This window comes from Polypterus senegalus, chromosome 10 (genome assembly GCF_016835505.1).
Source record: "Polypterus senegalus isolate Bchr_013 chromosome 10, ASM1683550v1, whole genome shotgun sequence".
NCBI classification, from domain to species: Eukaryota; Metazoa; Chordata; class Cladistia; order Polypteriformes; family Polypteridae; genus Polypterus; species Polypterus senegalus.
This window is the reverse complement of record NC_053163.1, coordinates 10,577,029-10,583,142: the sequence shown is the minus strand read 5'-3', so window position 1 is coordinate 10,583,142 and position 6,114 is coordinate 10,577,029.

Sequence of the window (6,114 nt, the reverse complement as noted above, 5' to 3'; positions counted from 1 at the left end):
CGCGGACACCCCAGGTTGGGAACCCCTAGATTAGGTGAACGTCACTTGAGTTAATAAGACTTATTTAAACTGAAAACTGTGAACGTAAAATAGTTGTGTTAAACCGAATTACTTAATGTTATTGCATTGCAAGACAGTTTCTAATCAATCAATTTTTTTTTTTTTTGGATATTTAACTTCCACTTTTTAATTAAAGTGGCAAATTGTCTAATCACTAACCACAACGACATCATTATTGAATGACATTTCCAAGTAGCCAATCACATCTAGGTAATTATCATATTAAACTCCTCCCGTCAGTAGAATAACAAAAGCTCGTTCATGTGATTTAAGGGGAGCGGCAGAATTGCCAACCTACCACCCACAAACGCGCTGAAAGCCCCCTACATAACCACACAAATCTTTTGCACTTAAATTACTGCCGTGTCCAGTTTATACCCTTCACTAATGTTAGACAAGTGGATGAAGAGTGGTAACACTCCAAAATATCTTCACAAAAATTTGGTCGCTAAAAGCAAAATAGCTTGGCTTACTCTATTAAGACATTTTTGTCACCAAAAATAACCCAAAACTGCTCAAACATTCCCATTCTTGTACTTCTTAACATGATACCCAAGAAGTCTGAGTCTGTTTACACTAGACATGGATATGTCAACCCTTGAAAGGCATTCATGTTGAATAAAAGTCCATTTGACTTAGCTGAGTAATAGCAACGCACCCCAACATTCCCCAAGAATCATTTTTCGAAGTATTTTTTCAGCACCTTTCTTAGTGTGCACAATCACATCTCAGTCTTACAACCACCAAGTACAGTTGTGCTTGAAAGTTTGTGAACTCTTTAGAATTTTCTATATTTCTTCATACATATGACCTAAAACATCATTAGATTTTCACTCAAGTTCTAAAGTAGATAAAGAGAAACCAGTTAAAAAAATGAGACAAAAATATTATACTTGGTCATTTATTTATTGAGGAAAATGATCGAATATTCATATTTGTTAGTAGCAAAAGTATGTGAACCTCACGGATTAGCAGTTAGTCTGAAGGTGAAATTCGAGTCGGGGGTTTTCAATCAATGGGATGCCAATGAGGTGTGAAGAGCAGGGATCTATCAAAGTCTGCTCCTCACAACACATGTTTGTGGAAGTGTATCATGGCACGAACAAAGGAGATTTCTGAGGACCTCAGAAAAAGAGTTGTTGATGTTCATCAGGCTGGAAAAGGTTACAAAACCATCTCTAAAGAGTTTGGACTCCACCAATCCACAGTCAGACAGATTGTGTACAAATGGAGGAAATTCAATAGCATTGTTACCCTCCCCAGGAGTGGTCGACCAACAAAGATCACACCAAGAGCAAGGCGTGTAATAGTCGATGAGGTCACAAAGGACCCCTTCTAAGCAACTGAAGGCCTCTCTCACATTGGCTAATGTTCATGTTCATGAGTCCACCATCAGGAGAATACTGAACAACAATGGTGTGCATGGCAGGGTTGCAAGGAGAAAGACACTGCTCTCCAAAAAACATTGCTGCTCGTCTGCAGTTTGTTAAAGATCACGTGGACAAACCAGAAGGCTATTGGAAGAATGTTTTGTGGACGGATGAGACCAAAATAGAACTTTTTGGTTTAAATGAAAAGCATTATGTTTGGAGAAAGGAAGACACTGCATTCCAGCATAAGAACCTTATCCCATCTGTGAGACATGGTGGTGGTAGTATCATGGTTTGGGCCTGTTTTGCTGCATCTGGGCCAGGACGGCTTGCTTTCATTGATGGAACAATGAATTCTGAATTATATCAGAGAATTCTAAAGGAAAATGTCAGGACATCTGTCCATGAACTGAATCTCAAGAGAAGGTGGGTCATGCAGCAAGACAACGACCCTAAGCACACAAGTCGTTCTACCAAAGAATGGTTAAAGAAGAAGAAAGTGAATGTTTTGGAATGGCCAAGTCAAAGTCCTGACCTTAATCCATTCGAAATGTTGTGGAAGGACCTGAAGCGAGCAGTTCATGTGAGGAAACCCACCAACATCCCAGAGTTGAAGCTGTTCTGTATGGAGGAATGGGCTCAAATTCCTCCAAGTCAGTGTGCAGGAATGATCAGAAGTTACCGGAAATGTTTAGTTGTAGTTATTGGTGGGTCACACCAGATACTGAAAGTAAAGGTTCACATACTTTTGCCACTCACAAATATGTAATATTCGATCATTTTCCTTAATAAATAAATGACCAAGTATAATATTTTTGTCTCATTTGTTTAACTGGTTTCTCTTTATCTACTTTTAGGACTTGAGTGAAAATCTGATGATGTTTTAGGTCATATTTATACAGAAATATAGAAAATTCTAAAGGGTTCACAAACTTTCAAGCACATTTGTAAATTAAGGATTATGCAAACAACAAAGTTGATGTGTCCAAATAATAATAATAATAATAATAATAATAATTGATTACATTAATTTTGTGCTTTTTTGGCAGCTCAATACTTTACTCTTTGCTCTTGCGCCAGTACCCTCACCACCTTAGCTATTAGGTGGAGATGGTGTGATAGAGATAGTTAGCCCAATTAGAGACTGGGGATGATTAGGGGGCCAGAATGACCAGGCAGTGGTGGGCGATTAAGTCAATATATTGGGGGTACACCCTACTCTGTTCAAAAGATGTCCAGGAATCTTTTATGACCACAAAGACTCACGGACCTCATGTTTTACGTCTGATCTGATGGATGTGCCAATTTCTACAACACCGTATCTCTGTCTGCATTTTAGATAGATGGGGGGAGAGGGGGGATTGGCAATTTTGGCAGAACATCATGTGGGAAACACAAAACTCTTAATGAAATATGCCCAGGGATTTTTTTTATGACCACAGAGAATCAGGACTTTGATTTTACGTAGAGATGGCACCAATTTATAAAGCCTAATGCCCATAAGAAGCTGGAAGCCCCACAAAGTATAGTGATTATGATTTCCTGAGGCAGCACCTGGTGGCACCCACAGGACCAACCTGGTCTACCCTGTGGGACAGCACTTCCCACCATATCCTGCGGTTGTCCATACAGGTTCTGTAGCCCAGGGATGCTGCCATCTAGTGTCTCAGGGAAGCAAATAGTCCACCTACACTCTTAAAAATAAAAATAAAAGTGATTCTTCAGAGAGATGCCATCGGGGAGTCATTTTTGGTTCCCAAAAGACCAATCCAGAAAGAACCTTTATTTATTTAGATCTGTACCAGTCTGCATTCAGTAAATGGCCATGGCTAGATGCTAACAATTTCTGAAATACCAATGGTTCCTGATTTTAAAAGGACTCCAGGTTTGCTGGGTAGCCTACCATACATTAAAGATTTCCATTTTTTCTACATATTAGCATATTTTTCAAAGCACAAAGAGCCAAATTCATATGCAAAGAACATTTCCCATAATGAAATGTGTGCTTTTTCAAGCAAAGGTTCTACAAGGAGTGACACAACTTAATAAACAACCATAAAATGCTATTAAAGAGCCAGCATTTTTAAGAGTGTGGGTTGCCTCTCCCTGGCCTTCCAGTATACTTGGATTCCTAGTTAGGTAAGGATCTTTGATTGAGCCCCTCTGGGACGCCATCATATTCACTGCACTCTGCCACTCTCCTATTTGCAAAAGAAAATGTCCTGCTTTTCTTCTTGTCCATTTACTAACTTGGCTTCCTGGCCAGGTAAGGAACCTTGAACCATCCCAGCTGGTATACCAGCCCATGCTTGTGATCTATTACAGTGGACATTTCAAGATCTGATCTTCAACTAAACACTATCTGTAGAAGAAGGTGATATAATGAACATTATGGCACATTTATAACTTGTAGTCCATTGTATAATTGAAATAAATATAAATGTAAATACTCACATGCAGAAAAGTAAGTCCACCCCCAGGGCCAGCACCACCATTAAGGCGACAAGCATTCGCCTAGGGTGCAGATCATAAGGGTGAGGGACCCAGCCGCACCGGTTAGCTACCAAACAGTCAATTGGTGCATTAATAAGCTTGGCCAAGGGCACAAAATAAACCAACACTGGTACTGTCCACCCATACACTTATCTCTACCTCAAATACCTAAAATTAGCATCAACCACACCAGATCAAGTGCAAATGATCAAAAAACAATACAGGATTTTGTCTGAACCTGTCTTATTTAAACTACCTCAGACATTTAGTTCGGTTTGCTCTTGGTTACTATAGTGTGAGTTATCACCATGACTCGATTGAAAGGGAGCTCTAAGGCCTTCGGAAGGAAGGTTAGAAATGTTCATGCAATTAACAGTTGAGAAACAGAGTTACTTACCAGAAATCCTCCGTTATAAAAGTCTGCTGCTGAAAATGACCAGACCTGTATAGCCACGTCCACACCACTCGGGAAAGTGTTCTTCTTTGGCAGTTGGAAAGCCAACATGCTGGAAAATTTGACTGGAAGAATACACAAATGGCCCCTCGCACACAGCACACAAACAACCTAAAATATTAGCTTAACTGAAATTAACTGATTTTTATGTTTATTCCCTCAAGCATAACTTACTTTGGTAAAAACGATTTTTTTTTTTACTTTGATTGAGATCTGAAACCAAATATTTCAAGCTACAACACTAAGTGATTAATCTGAAGTTGCTTGAAAGACAAAATTTACGTTGAATGAACAACATAGGGCGGCACAGTGGCGCAGTGGTAGTGCTGCTGCCTCTCAGTTAGGAGACCTGGGTTCGCTTCCTGGGTCCTCCCTGCGTGAAGTTTGCATGTTCTCCCCATGTCTGCGTGGGTTTCCTCCGGGCGCTCCGGTTTCCTCCCACAATCCAAAAACATGCAGGTTAGGTGGATTGGCGATTCTAAATTGGCCCTAGTGTGTGCTTGGTGTTTGTGTGTGTCCTGTGGTGGGTTGGCACCCTGCCCAGGATTGGTTCCTGCCCTGTGTTGGCTGGGATTGGCTCCAGCAGACCCCTGTGTTCGGATTCAGCGGACTAGAAAATGGATGGATGGATGAACAACATAAATGTTATACTTTTTTCAGTATATAAGAACTCGTAATAAAACATACTTTCAAGAAAGCTGTAGAAATGTTTAATAATTTTTTTGTTGTTTATTTAAGATTTACACTGCAAAATGCTTGTGTATTTCCACTAGATTTGTGTTATGTTCATAATATTTCTAATAGCATAAAAACAGGTTATGACCAATAAACCATTTTAAACTGTAACAACTTAAAAAAAAATAGATTTACTTCAGTATAAAACAAGTGAATTTTTATACTTAAAAATTGTGGGTTTACAAGATTAAAAGAATTATATTGGTTCAGACTGAAAACATTAAGCGTGAATCTTAATTATTTCAAGTTGAATGGAGGTTATACTTTTTTCAGTGTAGGGAGGAACTAATAAAACATTGCAATGACTTCGAGCTGGCACTCACAGATAGCAAACAGTCAAATCTGGCTGGTACACAGCTATGTGACGAGTTTATTCAAGCTGCTTTCACTGGTTCAAGTTTTGAATCGCATCCTGTCAAACGGCTTCAAGTTCTAACATCGTGATTGCATTACGCGTATTGCTGACATGACCTGTTTCAGGAACATCGGGTGAAATTCGTTTTTTTTCCCCCTCACGTTGAAACTTACAAAAACGTGTATGCGATCTTTCGTGTCTCGAGAGCGTTTAAATTACGTGCCTTTTTTTTTAACTGAATACCAAGAAGTTGATCTCGAAAAGCTGGTTAAAATATTCGCAAACCGCAAATCGCGAGAGGTATTCCTGCCACGCCAGCAAAAGGAAACAAAATGTACTTGACAATTATAGGCCTAGTTGGTAAATAATAAGTTATTTTACCGTGTAACTAAAGCAATACTCTATGGCACAGTGCTAAATGGTATGCGATCTGTGGGTAATATTGAGGGAAAAAATGTGCTTTTCTGTCTACGTTTTCTTATTTTAAAAACTCTACACCTCTGACCGGCCCATATTCTATCAAGAGGTTTAAAAATCCATCCGAAAACCAAACAACTTGCAAAATTTCTGGACGAATCCTTTAGCTATTCTTGCGAAAACATGTAGATGGTTATTTGAATTATAGGCTGACTATATTGTCATGGTTC